At 42.7% G+C, this 15,688-nt stretch overlaps 1 pseudogene; it reads right to left on the reverse strand.

The window, feature by feature from the left end:
* Window positions 1-1,783: 1,783 nt before the first annotated feature.
* LOC138843388 (protein tyrosine phosphatase type IVA 1 pseudogene) lies at window positions 1,784-3,556 on the reverse strand (annotated as a pseudogene).
* Window positions 3,557-15,688: the final 12,132 nt, after the last annotated feature.

A 15,688-nucleotide genomic window follows, 5' to 3' on the forward strand; every position in this document is an offset into this window, starting at 1 on the left:
TACTAGTAGGTTATTACATAAGAATGATGCTAACCATGTCTCTCTTTTCACTTTATTTATAAAACCAGAAGGGAAAAGAACTACCAAAAAATACAAAATCAACAACCAGGAACATTACTAAAGAAGTATCTAGATTAAGCAAAGAATACTAAAAAGGTATTTATGAATGTGAGTATGTTCTTCCAAAAGTCATTACATAAACCCACTTTCTTTTTAAAAATGTGCACAGCGCTTGAGGGAGTGCTTGCATCTCTGGTTTTGCTCAGGTTTCCATCATCATAACCAAGGCTACAGTCAGGCCTCCTTGGCAAGGGTCACAGTCCTGAAACAGCTTTCTCTGGCTTGCTTCTCGTTCCCATCTTAACCTGCTCCCAGACCTCTCTTCTTTCTCAGTTTCTAATCTTTTCCAGTTCTGTCTCATCCCCTAGTCCTGGCTCACAATCACTCCCCTCACGGGGAGGCTATTTGTATTTTTCCATTGCCTCCTGTTCCCTCCGGCTTATGTTTTTCCAGATCTGGTTTATTTCCAGATATTTCTACTGCCTCTTACACTTAGACAGTAGCTGTGGATGGCACTCCTGGAGGGATCACCCTTTTCTCTTGAGTAGAACTTAAGCATAGACAAAGCTAAGCATATTTTTAGTGAGTTTGGGCATTATGAAAAAAATTACATGTAATATGGTGACGGGTTTGTTGCTAGTTGAAGTAAATACTTATAAATAAAAAAGAAATTCTGGGACCTATTTGTTTAGTTTTTTTTTTTTTTTGGTCCTTTTTTTTTTAACTCAATACACCATGGGGTCAGAAAAAAAGATCCAATGAAATGAAAATATGATGAACTATTAAAAATAGAATTTAGTAAGATATTTGTCTACAATATAATAATAGACAAACCCACAATCTTTCTGTGTTCTGGTAAAAAGACCATAAAAATGGAAGGAAAAAGCTGTTCCATGTTTGATGTGACAACAAGATCTACAAAGTACTTAACATTAAAGATAACAAGATACAGGTTCTGTATAAAGACAACAAAGAATTGTTACTGAAAGACATAAAATAAGACTTGAATAAGTGGAAGAACACATTATGTTCTAGGACATAATGGCTTAAAGTCACAAAACATAACTTTTATCAAAATTAATAGATATATGTACAATTCTCAATAAGATTCCAAATAAGTTTTTCTTTTCCTTTTTTCTTTTTTTATTTATATAAGTGAACAAATTTCGTGTATTTCATATTTACAGATTTAAGAGCATAGTGATACTTCCCTCCCGTCCTTTCCTCCCACTTCCACTCCTATCTTCCCTCCTCCTTCTTTTCTTTTTCTTTCTTTTGACTTTTACAATGACATACTTTCAGTTTATTTTGTAATCATGTACTTCTCCCTCAGATAAGTAAAACATTCAACAAATAGTAAGAAGAAAAAAATACTGTTCCTCAACAGAAGAGACAGGGCTGTAAACAATCATCAAACCTCAAAATGTCAATTTCACTCCTACACATAACGTTTTTTGTTCTCTTTTAGTTACCACAGATCAGGGAAAACATAGTATTTGTCTTTTTGGGACTGGCTTATTTCACTATGTATCATGACATCCATTTTGTAGCAAAAGGACAGGATTTAATTCTTTTTGATGGCTGAGTAGTATTCCATAGTGTATAAATACTACATTTTCTTTATCCAGTCATTAGTTGAGAGACTTCTGGGTTGATGCCATATCTTAGCTATTGTGATTTGAGCTGCAATAAACATGAGGGCACAGATAGGTGTTTCATGCAATTTCTTTTTTTTTTTTTTTTTTGCATTTCATTATTTATTTAGATGTTTAAGCTCTCGCACTAAGTTTTTACAAGCTGGTGAACGCTGACAAATTATTCTCCCACAGAACTATAACCACACATTCCCAGACAGTATAAATATATGGTTGAACTAACATTAATACACATCACCATTTTATCAATTACATAATAAAACAAATTATCAAGTATTCAAATATTAAGTTACACAGCTCAAAAGGCATATAAAATATTAGATGTCTGCTCAATTCATTAGCAGAAACCCACTTTTTTTTGCAAGAGGTTGGGAAGGAAAAAAAATCACACTTCAAACAAAAATAAGTTGGTAAACAACTTTTGATAAGTATGGAAAAAATTACAAGAATTTCAGAAATTTTATGATTAAGAATTTTAAGCTACAATAACAAAGCATCTCTACCTCTTAAAAAATATTTACTAAATTAAAGAGCATATTCTACATGTTATGCACAAGACAAAGGCAACATTTTACTAAAAATATTTAATAGCCCCCTCCCATTCTTTTCTCAGGCCCTCCCTGTTAAGCTGCACCTCAGAGTGCAAACGTTAAATTAACTGTAAGGCTTTTTTTGTCTGAAGACATTAAAGACATGTGCTTCTGTACAATGTAGATTTTTCAAAATGGAGGTTTTATATTAACAGCAAAAGATTTATAGAAACATTAAATAATCATAAGACTTGGTAAAAAAAAAATAAATCAATGGTTAAGCAAACCTGATATATACTGGTATGAATGTGGGAGATGTAAACATAAAGTGAGCAGGCAAATAACCATATAGTCCCTAGTTTCAATGTTTGAAATGACTGAAGGAATAAACCACATAAGGTCTAGAGTGTTCATAGTTCCTGGGATTTTAATTCTGTATGACACAAAATATACAAGTATTGTGCTGGGTATTTTGGCACCTAACCTTTCTAAATTTCTTATGTATTGATAAGATTCTGGCATGGGAATAGATTTAAGATACAACTCAATATTGCATGATTTCAGGAAAAGTCAATTGGTACAAATGATAAGCACATTTTAAATACTAAACAGCAACAATCTTTTGCTAAATGTCCAAATAAGTTGGTTATAACCCAAAGATAGAGGTTGCAATTCTGTCAAACTCGTGGCCTGGTAAAACTAATTTTCAATACCCTTTGCCTAATATGTATGACAAATTAGATCCTGTCTCAAGTTCTTCTTCCAAGGAATAGCATTAGGCACCCAGTTTTATTGACTGCAACAGTTGTTTCTATGACCATTGGAGTCTTTGAAGCGCAGCCGCATCTTAGGACGATATTTTTCCAAATACAAAAGTTGTTTGCTGTTAAAAGCTCCACACCGCTTTTGTCTTATGAACTGTACTGCATCTTCATATTTCATTCCACCTTCAATTAATGCTAGGGCGACAAGCACTGGAGCTCTCCCAAGGCCTGCAACATAGTGAACAGCAATACAACAACCAGGTTCTTCACGAAACTTAATTTTTACAAGACTTAACCAGTCGTCAACAATCTGGTTGGACGGTGGTGCACCATCATCAAAAGGCCAATCAAGAACATGGATGCCTTCTTTCTCCACAAGAGTAGTGTCATAAGTTGCTTCACATACTCTTACTATCGTGGTAACTCCATATTTCTTAAGTTCCTCAATAAATTTGTTTAATGTTGCATTGGTTGGATTATGTGTAATAAGAAATCTCATGTTCTTGTACGTGACTTCCACAGGAGCTGGGCGGTTCATTCGGGCCATGTTAATTTACTTAAAAAACACTTAATAGGATTATGAAAGAATTTAAAAAAACTGAATACAGAAATTACACAAAGAAACTGAAGTCTACTTCACTATCTTCCACTTGTGATTCTCAGTGCTTTAAGTATGAAGTTGGGAGTAATGGGAAATGAAATGAACCTCCTAACAAGAAGCAGCAATTCTTCAATCCAGTAATACTGAGGCAATAGAAAGGAAGTGCACTGAGGTTTACCCCATCCAGGTCAGAACTCTTGCAAAATGCTCTGTGGATTTCAATCCAACACTTCTGTGTCCAGGTTAACCACTTTTATGGGGGCTTCTTGGTGGAGTAGTAACGAATCTCTACAGTTCACTTGTCTGCATAGAGGTCGTGCTGTGCCTGGCCGTAGTCTCCACTGCCCTTCAGAAACTCCATAAATGTGTGACCAAGAACACCACAGAACTGAGGAATATGTTTACTCATTGAAGATTGTGGCCTAATCATACAGCCGGTCCCGAGGCGGCGGCGACACAGGCGGCAGCGGCGGATGCAGGGCAGGGGGCGGAGGTGGTCGTCGTGGCAGCGATGCAGGCGGCGGCGGGGGCACCACACTCTACCATGCAGTGAGCGGCTCGGAGGAGAGCTCCGTGTTTCATACAATTTCATTTCATTTGGGTAAACTGCCAGGAGCGGGATGGCTGGATCATATGTAGGTCTGTTCAGACTGCTGAAGAATCTCCATGCTATCTTCCACATTGGCTGTACTAGTTTATCTTTGCTTCCAATAGTGTGTTAGGGTGCCTTTTCCCCCAATATCCTCATCAGAATTTATTGTTTTTTGATGTCTGTGTGAAAGCCGTTCTAACTGGAATGAGGTGAAACCTCAATGAGGTTTTTATTTACATTTCCCTAATGGCTAGCGATCTTGAACATTTTTTCATGTGTCTGTTGGCCATTTGAATGTAATCCTTTTTTTTTTTAATAAAGATTTATTTATTTATTTGAAAGTCAGAATTACACACAGAGAGAAGGAGAGGCAGAGAGAGAGAGTTCTTCCATCTGATGGTTCACTCCCCAATTGGCTGCAATGACTGGAGCTATGCTGATCCGGAGCCAGGAGCCAGGAGCTTCTTCCAAGTCTCCCATGCAGGTGCAGGGGCCAAAGGACTTAGGTCATCTTCTACTGCTTTCCCAGGACATAGCAGACAGCTGGACAGGAAGTGGAGCAGCTGGGACTTGAACCGGTGCTCATATGGGATGCCAGCATTGCAGGCGGTGGCTTTACCTGCTATGCCACAGTACCAGCCTCAAATGTAATCCTTTAAAGAGTTTATTTGTATATTTGAAAGGCAGAATACAGAGAAAGGGAGAGACACAGAGAGAAGTCTCCCTTAATTGGACACAATGGCCAGGGCTGGGCCAGGCTGAATCCAGGAGCCAGGAACTTCTTCTGAGTCTCCCACATGGGTGCAGAGGCCCAAGCATATGAGCTATCTTTTGTTGATTTCCCAGGAGCGTTAACAGGGAGCTGGATTAGAAGTGGAGCAGCTGGCACTTGAACAAGCACCCATATAGGATGATGGTATTGCTAGTGTTGGCTTAAACCATAGCACCACAATACCAGCCCTCTGGGATTTTCTTGTTAGAATTGGGAAAAAATGACCTTAAAGTTTATATGGAAAGATAAATACTTGTGAGTAAAGAAGAAATTTTTTAAAAGAAAACTAGCCAACAGTGACTGCTTCTCAAATAGCAGGACATGCTATGCAGTCACAGTAAGCAAATGGATGGTATTGGCAAAAGAATAGACTCATAGCTTAGAGTAGCTAAAGCAAGAATCAAGACATAGAGCTGAGGACACAGGAAAATATGCAACATTCGCCCAAAATATATCAGCTACATGCTTGTGAGATTCCAGATTGGATTCTAGTTGTGGAAAACTTAAGCACTGTTATTTAGGGAGGAAAAGGATGGGATATTTAATAAACGGAGCGGGTACAACTGGCCTTTTACTTTAAGAAAATAAAATGAAACCTCTCTCACATTTTATATCAACAGGAGTCCCAGTGTCAGAGTATCATTTTTTGTAGAGTTAAGAACATGACTCTCCTATGAATATAAAGTGAATCTAAATCAGAGATCTATTTAACTCAGGAATGAGGGTGTCTGCATAGGGGACAGCCCATTCCAAGAGCATTTGGAGAACCAGGAAGTGTGTAGTTAGTGAAGAAAGGCAGACTGGAGCAAGCTTACTAACTTAGAGACAGACACTGGTCAGTGTCCTTTGAGGAAATAAAACTTGACAAGAGTTATTTTCTCCCTTGGATAGAAATAAGTTGCATCACTATTAGAGAAAAATCTAGAAGTTGACACAGGAAGTTGCAGAGTCTGAATCTTCATCAACTGTAAACAGCAAGTCAAAATGGTCCATGTCCTAGTCTCTAGGGTCAAGAGATTTAAGTAATTCTTTAATGAACCTGTTAGATCGAGCTGTACTGAGACAATGACAGGATATTCAGTTATTCTTTTGTTGTGTTTGTTAAGTTTGTGACAATTTTTCTTAATACCAGATAGATCAACAAATTAAATACAGACAGTAAGGCAATTCTTAAAAAATCTGCAAAAAATGTAAGCAATAACTGTACGCAAATTCTGAGAGTAGGGAGATTTTAAATAAGATTTAATGTTTTCAAGCTGTAAAATAAAAGACAGTTTATATGAAGTTACTAAAAGGGCCTTTTTGTGAAAACAGATGCTAAAAACCAAGTCAATAAATAAAAAATAGATTCGGAAAAGTTTTTATAATATAGGAGATGACCAGAGGGTTAAAGTAAAAAAAAAGAGCTTTCACAGATTGATAAGAAGATAAACACTCGGTGGAAAAATGGGCAAAGAACATTCGGAAGCAATTCAGGAAAGAATAAAGATGCTCAAATTCACTCCAGACCAAGGAAATACAAATTAAAGTGATAGTGAGATAGCCTCATACCTGGCAGAATGTTGGAAATCTGAGGTGCTATCTATTGCTGGTGGGCATAGGAAAAAATATTTTCATCTGCTGCTGATGGAAATGGGAATTGTTATAGTCTTTTGGAAAATAAACTAGAAATGGCTGCTAAAATACAAAATACATATATCCCCAGATCCAGCAAATCTCACTTCTGAGAAATTATCTGTTGGAAGGAAAATCACCAGGCATAAGAGTGGCCAAGGATGTTTATTACAATATTAACTGGGCAAAAACTGGGGAGAAGTGAATGCTTATCAGTAGGGAAATAGTGAATAAATTATAAAATATTCATTCTATGTAAAATTATGGATCAAATAAGCAAAAAAATTGAACCCTTAGCAGTTCACTGGAAGGAATTCCAATGAATTATGTTTGTATGCAAAAGCCAAGATTTTTTTTTTTTTGACAGGCAGAGTGGACAGTGAGAGAGAGAGAGACAGAGAGAAAGGTCTTCCTTTTGCCATTGGTTCACCCTCCAATGGCCACTGTGGCTGGCGCGCTGCGGCCAGCACAATGCACTGATCTGAAGCCAGGAGCCAGGTGCTTCCTCCTGGTCTCTCATGCGGGTGCAGGGCCCAAGCACTTGGGTCATCCTCCACTGCCTTCCCGGGGCCACAGCAGAGAGCTGGACTGGAAGAGGAGTAACCAGGACAGAATCCGGTGCCCCGACCGGGACTAGAACCCTGTGTGCCGATGCCGCAGGTGGAGGATTAGCCTATTGAGCCGTGGCGCTGGCCCAAAAGCCAAGATATTGAAAAGTCTGAAAAATATGATCTAATTTTTATAAAACAACAATGAAATCTCTACCACATATGTCCGTATGTCTACAGCTGTCTGTATATAATTACATAAGCATGAAGAGATACAGAATGATGACTCTCCTAGGGAGTTAAGATGGCTACCAATGAGAGAAGGAGAGAGGGAAAGTGAACTGAACAAAACAGGCAAATGAAGTGTAGAGCACTGCTCTAGAAGCAGCTTAGTATGATCACATCTGTGTGTTGATTAGAGGCTGTGTTTGTGTATAAGCAAAAGGAACATTTGCAAACAGGATTCTGACTCATGCGAGAGAAAGATCTTCACAGAAGAAATATAATTAACGGAGGGGAGGGGCTGGGTGAGCAAAGGCATGGCTGGACTGGAGACGGGAGCTCTGGGGCTTCCTGGGGTGGAATGGGGAGGAGGACCACACTCTCACTCTTGCCTATGTCAGCCTTCTCTCCACCCCAGTAAGGGTGTAGACTGCAGAAACTGGGAGAGCTGAATCTCTTTGCATACATACATCCCTTGATCCAGCAAATTTCACTTCTGAGAAATTGTCTCTTGGAAAGAAAATCACCAAGCATTGAAAAAAAAGAGGTGGGAAATTCAGAGGGAGTCTGGGTGGGTAAGGATTCTGAAATGGAGGAGTCAAGGTTTGGAGAGAGAATGGCTCAGCAGTGTAGCAGAATGGCCAAGGGGCTTTTATGAAAAGATATCTTGAATTGATTCCAAATTGTTTTGCTATGATGAGGCCCCCTGCCTCCACCACACACCTATCTCTATGGAGAGCTGCCAACCTCTAGAAGGAAAGTGGTGGGAGCAGTGGGCTGGATAACCAAGTGGGGTGGTTCAGCGGAGGGCACGGGCTGGGAAGTGTCGGGCACAGGGCACAGAGCATCCAGAGTTGAAAGTTCTCAGGGTGGAGCAGCCTCGTTGTGAGCTGACTGTGTGTGCACCTTAACGAGATGCCTCAGTGCTTGGCTACGGCATGGCTCATTAGGGCTGGGCTCTGCGGAGCAATGCCAGTCCATTCACTCAAAAGGGTGAAGGTCTCTTGGCACGTGTCTGTCCCTCTCACTGAAAAGCTTTAGTGGAAGGAAGAGATTTCGCATGTTTAGAGACAGAACCTTAGCTTCACTGGTAGGTCACTTTACAACAACAGATTCAAATATAAACTTTCTCCGAGAAACTGGCTGACGTTCCAAGAAAATCTCCCCAGTACCTCCTCATTAATTCATTTTGGGTATGACAAAGTTTAGTTTATTGAAACCTGTATTCAAGTATCAGGATTTGGGGTTATTTCCTCCCTGCCCTCTCTCTCCTGTCCTTCATCCTTCCCCTTCCTCCCCCTACCTCTCTCCCCCTCCCTCCCTCTCTGGTCTCACTCCCCTCTCACTCTCTCTTTCTTTCTTTCCTACCTCCTCCCTCCCTCCATTCTTTCCTTTTCTTTCTATCCTGTGCTAGGTATTGTGATAGTTCTGCGATAAACAATGACATGGTTCCTGGGGCCAGTGTTGCGGCTGCTCCGCTTCTGATCCAGTTTCCTGCTAATGGCCTGGGAAAAAGCAGTGGTCCAAGTGCCTGGACCCTTGCCACTCACATGGGAAATGGGAAGAAGCTCCAGGCTTCTGGCTTTGGCCTGGTGCAGGACTGGCCGTTGTGGCCATCTGGGGAGTGAACCAGTGGATGGAAGACTCTCTCTCTCTCTCTCCATCCCTCTTTCTGTAAGTTTGACTTTTAAATAAATAATCTTAAAACACAAAATATTATAGCTCCTGTCTTCACAGAGTTTAAACAAATAGTGAATTACAACTGAGTGAGCACTATGAAGAAGTGCATGGGTCTATGAGAGCTGAGGACAGGGAACGTGGGTGAGGGCCGGGGGCTGAACACTGAGACTGTATTTTGTGAACGTCTCATAAGTCCTCTTCCATTCTACAGACACCCCAGGAAAAGAGGACATAAGACTGGCAAGATGGAGAGGGAGCAGGGGGATTCAACGGGACACATGTAGTGGTGAGGTCTTTGGCCACAGTAAAGCTAAAAGGAGTGGCAGTTTGCCTAGGCCACTCCATGAAAGAAACAGAAGGACTTGTAGTGTCACCAGGATTCAGTTACTCTGCCTTTAGCTGGGCAGAGTGGCCAAGGCCCTCGAGTCTGTGGAAGAGGAATTGAGCTGACGTGGATTACTGAGCACACACCCCCACTGCTGAGCTCTCTCCTGAGGTCATCTCACGGGTTCCTTCCTTCCTCCCTTCCTCCCTTCCTCCCTTCCTCCCTTCCTCCCTTCCTCCCTTCCTCCCTTCCTCCCTTCCTCCCTTCCTCCCTTCCTCCCTTCCTCCCTTCCTCCCTTCCTCCCTTCCTCCCTTCCTCCCTTCCTCCCTTCCTCCCTTCCTTCCTTCCTTCCTTCCTTCCTTTTTTCTGACAGGCAGAGTTAGACAGTGAGAGAGAGAGAGAGAGAGAGAAAGGTCTTCCTTCTGTTGGTTCACCACCCAAATGGCTGCTATGGCTGGCACGATGCGCCGATCCGAAGCCGGGAGCCAGGAGCTTCCTCTTGGTCTCCCATGAGGGTGCAGGGCCCAAGGACCTGGGCCATCCTCCACTGCCTTCCCGGGCCACAGCAAAGAGCTGGACTGGAAGAGGAGCAACCGGGACAGAATCCGGCGCCCCGACCGGGACTATAACCCAGGGTACTGGTGCCACAGGTGGAGGATTAGCCTAGTGAGCCGCGGCACCGGCCAATCTCACGGATTTCTAACACACAACTTTGTGCAGTGGGCATTGTTATCACCTATCATACCTGTGAAGAGGAAACAAAGAAACAAACACAAAAACAGGGCAAGGGTTTAGCCTAGAAGATAAGACACCTGCATCCCACATCAGAGTACCTGGCTTTGCTACCTGCCCCTGGCTCCTGACTCCAGCTTCCTAGTAGTGTGGACCCTGGGAGGCAGCAGGGATGGCTCAAAGCAGTTGGGTCCTTGCCACTCATGTGGGAGGCTTGGATTGAACTCCTGGCTCCTGACTCTGGCTCAGTCCCAGCTGTTGTGGGCATTTGAGGAGGGAGCCAGCACATGGGGGTTCTTTCCCTGTCTGTTTCTCTCTCTCTCTCTGCCTCTCAAATAGTGTTTAAACAATTAAAAATCTTATACATTATACATATTTAAGATCTTTTGCTTTGTTTGAATTAGTTGGTAGCTGGCACCTTGCCATGAGGACGGGACAAGAAGTGGAGAGAGAATTGGGAGAGACCACATTGAGATACCACAGTAAGGAAGGCAGATACCCAGGGAAGTTATCAGAGTGGGGAGGAAAAATTGACTACAGTTCAGAAAAGCCAGAGAGGCAGGACTTTGAAGTAGGCAGAAGCTAAATCGCGATATATACAGCCAGGTATAGGGCTTCAGAATTTGATATTCTCCCTTGCAAGATGAGAGGTGTCATAGGTAATCTTTTCTTCAAAAAGTTGAGGAGAAAAAAACAGAATTAAAAGATAAGTGTAGGGACTGGCATTGTGGCACAGCAGGTTAGGCCACTGCTTGCAATGTTAGCAACTGTATCAGAGCATCTGTTCGAGTCCCAGCTGCTCCACTTCAGCTCCAGCTCCTTGCTAATGCGCCTAGGTAAGCAGCAGAAGATGGGCCAAGTGCTTGGGCCCCTGCCACCTACATGGGAGACCTGGACGGAGTTCCTGGCTCCTAGATTTGGCCTGGTCCAGGCCCAGCTGTTGTGGACATTTGAGGAGTGAACCAGTAGGTGAAAGTTCTCTCTCTCTTTCTCTTTCTGTCACTCTGTCTTTGAAATCAAATAATAAATAAATAAACCTTAGGAAAATAAAAGTATATCGTGCTGCAAAAACAATTTTGAAATCCGTGCATGCAAGGGCTCTTCAAAGTGGTCATGGGAAATGTGTACAGTGAAAAATTGTGCATGGATTTCAAAACTTTCTGCAAACTCAGTTTTTAATTATATTTCCATGAACTTTTTGATGTTTCCTTGTATGTGTTCTTCAAGCTCTCAGATTCCTTTGGGGAGGACAAGCTGCCGTCCCCTGACGTGGGTTAGATGAGCAGCTCCACCTCATAGCTTTCCAGTTGTTTGCTTTCCTAGCAGTTGCCACTGCGGCAGCTAAAAATAACAGGGAGACCCTGAATTCCCTAGGTGTCCTGCCGGGGGGGGGGGGGGGCGTGGCATGGATCCAGGGGCCTGCCCCTGGTTTCTTCACGTCTAGGAGAGGACAGCTTTGGACAAGCCCTGTCTTCCCAGGAGATGCTTCGCTCTCCAGGTGGCCTGATCAGGCTGAGGGAGGCTGGCCCTGCCCCTCACCATCTCCAGAGCTCCCAGGGCTTTGCCGCTATCTGTTGTCAAGGGGACTGGACAATGTTCTGATTTTTCTTTCCATTTAGGCACAGAACACTTACTTTCTCATCAGAAGTCTTTAAAATAGCATTGTTTTTCTGATGTTAAAAGCAATACAAACTTACTATGGAATCTGTAAGCATTCAGACAAGTATATCAAGGAAAGAATTACAAATTTCTGTAACCTGACAATGAGAGATCACTCCTTTTAGTGTTGGATGCATACAGTTTCTGCCATTTTTCTCTCTCTGCTTTTATCGCATTCATTCACTGAACAAGTACTTATTGGACATCTGTTCTCTGTCAGACACTGTGTTCGGATACAGCGGTGAGTAAGGGAAAGAAGTTTCTATCCGAACCAAGTACACATCAGGTTTACTTAAAAAAAAAAAAAGCATGGTTATCAAACTACACATATAAAATCAGAAAAGCAATGTTATTTTAAGGACTTCTTATGAGAAAACAATATATATATACACACACACACACACACACACACACATATATTTTTAATGTCTTGCTGTGTTTACTTAACATTGATCACCAGGGTGCTGCAATAACTCTAGGCCCCTCTGTAAACACCAGCAGTGCTCTGGAGGGAAGAGAGTTTGAAGAACACAGTTTGAGACCACAGCCCTTGAATTTGGTCCTGATCAGAAATTAGCAGCTTGACTGGCACTGCGGCTCACTTAACTAATCCTCCACCTGCAGCGCTGGCACACCAGGTTCTAGTCCAGGTCAGGGCGCTGGATTCTGTCCTGGTTGCTCCTCTTCCAGTCCAGCTCTCTGCTGTGGCCCGGGAAGGCAGTGGAGGATGGCCCAAGTGCTTCGGCCCCTGCACCCGCATGGGAGACCAGGAGGAAGCACCTAGCTCCTGGCTTCAGATTGGCGCAGTGTGCCAGCTGCAGGGCGCTGGCCATGGTGGCCATTTGGGGGGTGAACCAACGGAAAGGAAGACCTTTCTCTCTGTCTCTCTCTCTGTCTTTCACTGTCTAACTCTGCCTGTCAAAAAGAAAAAAAAAAGAAAAAAAGAAAAGAAAAAGAAAAAGAAAAAGAAATCAGCAGCTCTTGACCGCAGGGACTTAATTCTGCCTCTACCTTCTGTCCACATACAGAAGTCATTGTAAAAGGGATGCATTTCTGTGGGTGTGAATTCCAGGTGTTCAGATACTTGTTTCCATCCCAAATTCTAACCCCTCAATTGTGGGTCTGTCACAAAGAGTTCTATAGTTTTATAGTTGCAAAAATTATAGTCAGTGGAACTTTTTAGATTGAGTATAACTCTACTATGAATTTTATCACAAATTCTAATCAATGTGTATGGCCACTTGTCCCTTGTGTCCCCTGGGGGAGCTGGCAGCAACTGTACAGCCATCAAGGGGTACATGAAAGCCCATTTACTGTGAGCTCACCCCACTTTTTGAGTGGACATGAGACTTAGGCTATCAGATTACTTCATCAGTCATGGACTATGTCACTGTTGTCTGAAATCCCATCATCTTGGAGAATTTTACGAAGCTATGGAAGTGTAGGATGGAGGGAAGAAAATCCCCTCCGAGGGGAGTGGAAAGAAAAGGACGTGTCTGAAGATCCTACTCAGCCTGGGGAGAGACAGGCATTTCTGACGTGGAGTGGACTGTGGGAGCGGATTAGGTGTCTGATCTTCCTTTCAGAGCAAACATGCAGGAGCAGCTGCATCATGCCAGCATCAAAGGCCTACAGGCAGCTCCGTGACCGGGCCCACACCGGAAATGTCACGGTTCTAATGAGTTCCATTCACTCCTAAAAATACATGTCAGTTTCTGCATGGAGCAGAGCCATTTGATCCTCTTCCCCCATCATTGTCAGGGAGCTGCTTTCCTCCTGCGGGAAGGGGCATGGTGATTCCCACTCCCAGTGAGGCGCTGGCGACGTTTGCTTTCAGCAGCCCCTGCGTTTCCCACTTCCTGTTTGCTGGTACTCTTCAAGCCCCTGTGCTCAGAGTCTGTGGCTCCAGGCTTCTTAGAGCAACAGGTTCAATGCCCTGCCTCTGACCTCCCTCAGCTTAAGGGACACAACCTTGGCTTCCACTTGGGGGCAGAACAGAAAAGTCCACCATACCCTGATTCACCAAATTCCAGACTGTAGGTTGGTAAGTGGCAACATTCCATTGGCCAGGGATCAGTATCCACCATGTTAGTATTGTTCCAACTGGTTGTTCCAAACCCAGCTCAAGTTGTTGTAAGCAAAAGGGGGAATTGGTTGTTTTATAAATGAAGGGTCCATGAGTAGACTTTTGGTGAAAGCTAAATCCAGCAATAAAAATCATGCCGTTAAGGAACTATCACAGGGCTGGATGCTGGCCTGGACAAAATAAGAGATGTTCACCAGTGTCTCGTATATGCTACCTAATGACCAAGACAGACAGACGGACAATTGTTTCAAATGTAGTGGGGATGCACATAAGGCTGTAATTACATTACGGCTTGAAAGGGTTGAGATGGAGAATCACTGCAAACCACAGAGCACATAGGAGGGCGGTGAGTCCAGCTGAGAGTAGGGCAGGCTCAGGAGGGTCAGGAAACGCTTTGCCGAGTCAATGACATTTAAATGCAGCAGGTGTTAGAGTCAGATGGGAAGGGATTAATGTAGAGGATGGTGAACAACTTCTCATATGAACTGCCAAGTTATCCAGCTAAGACTAATGATGTTGTCTAAATAACAAAGACGGGTATGTTGTGTGACTGGTATAAATATGTTTAGTGAGATAAGGCCTGTGCCTGGAAATTCAGGATGTGTAGTCCCCATGCTCTCCCCTCTCCCCTGTTGCTAAGAAAATAAAGGCAGTCTAGTAAGTGGGCTCTACTCATGGTGAAAGGGAACTAACAAACTGAGCGCCGATTACGTGTCAGATGCTTTTCTTACATTTGCATATGAGGGCACTTCAATAAGCTCATGAAAAATGGATTTACAATATGAGCTTATTCTAGTCCAAACATTTTATTTTGAAATCCATGAATATATGGGGGAGGGAGCTCTTCAAAATTTCATGGAAAACATTCATAACAGAAAAAAAAATGCATAGATTTCAAATTATTTTTGCACCAAATAAACTTATCTGTTAATTTCATTTTCCAGGAATTTTTGACATACCCTCATGTTTAATACTCACTATTGTTCCATGAGATCAATATTACCAATTTATTGATATAAACGAACAAATAAAAAACAACAAAAGCCTATGAAACGTAAAGTCCTGAGGACTCAGAGATTTAACTGACTTACTCACGGTCACACAGTAAGAGGAACATGATTTACACCTAAGGTACTCAGTTCTAAAAACTCATCCTGCTACTCTGCCTCCCAGGAAATAATCTGGATTTGACTGGAGTCTTCCAGAACTGATTCTCTAATGTTGGCTATATAAAACAAGATTCTAATAATAAACTATTGAGATTCTGGCAGGCAGAGAGCCATTTTGCTGTTTTAGGGAAACTGATTGGAAAGGTAGCCACCCATTCAGTCAAAGGAAGGTGACCACAGTGCTGGCTGATGTTCTGTCCTATGGTACAGGTTTTTTGGCAGGAGTTCTCAACTTGTGCGCCACTGTTTTGACCAGTATGATAAATTGGGTGCTTAATTTCCCACTCATAGAATTATACATCCATTAACGCTGTCATGGCTTTATAATGGGTGGTGTGTATCCTTCCTCCATTTCCCTCATCTTGGTGTTTGGGATTGGCCATGTGCCTTGCCTTGGTCATTGAGATACAGTCAGCTGTGAGAGGAGCAGAGGCTGGGGATGTTTGTGGGTTGGGTTTGCTGCTCTTGCATCCTGGTGATCTGCCACAGGAAGAACACGTTCCTTTTGCCCGAGTCCCAGATGTGATGTGTGCAGAGGCCAGCATTCATAGCCTGGCCTGGAGCGTGAAGCAGAGTTGTTCAGCCGAACTCAGGCTAGGGGAGACAAACTGTAGCTGGCTTGTTATCCCACGAGCGAGTGACTAAATGCTTGTAACTATAAACTGCTGAGTTTGGGGGG

Source organism: Oryctolagus cuniculus, chromosome 8 (genome assembly GCF_964237555.1).
Source record: "Oryctolagus cuniculus chromosome 8, mOryCun1.1, whole genome shotgun sequence".
NCBI lineage: Eukaryota > Metazoa > Chordata > Mammalia > Lagomorpha > Leporidae > Oryctolagus > Oryctolagus cuniculus.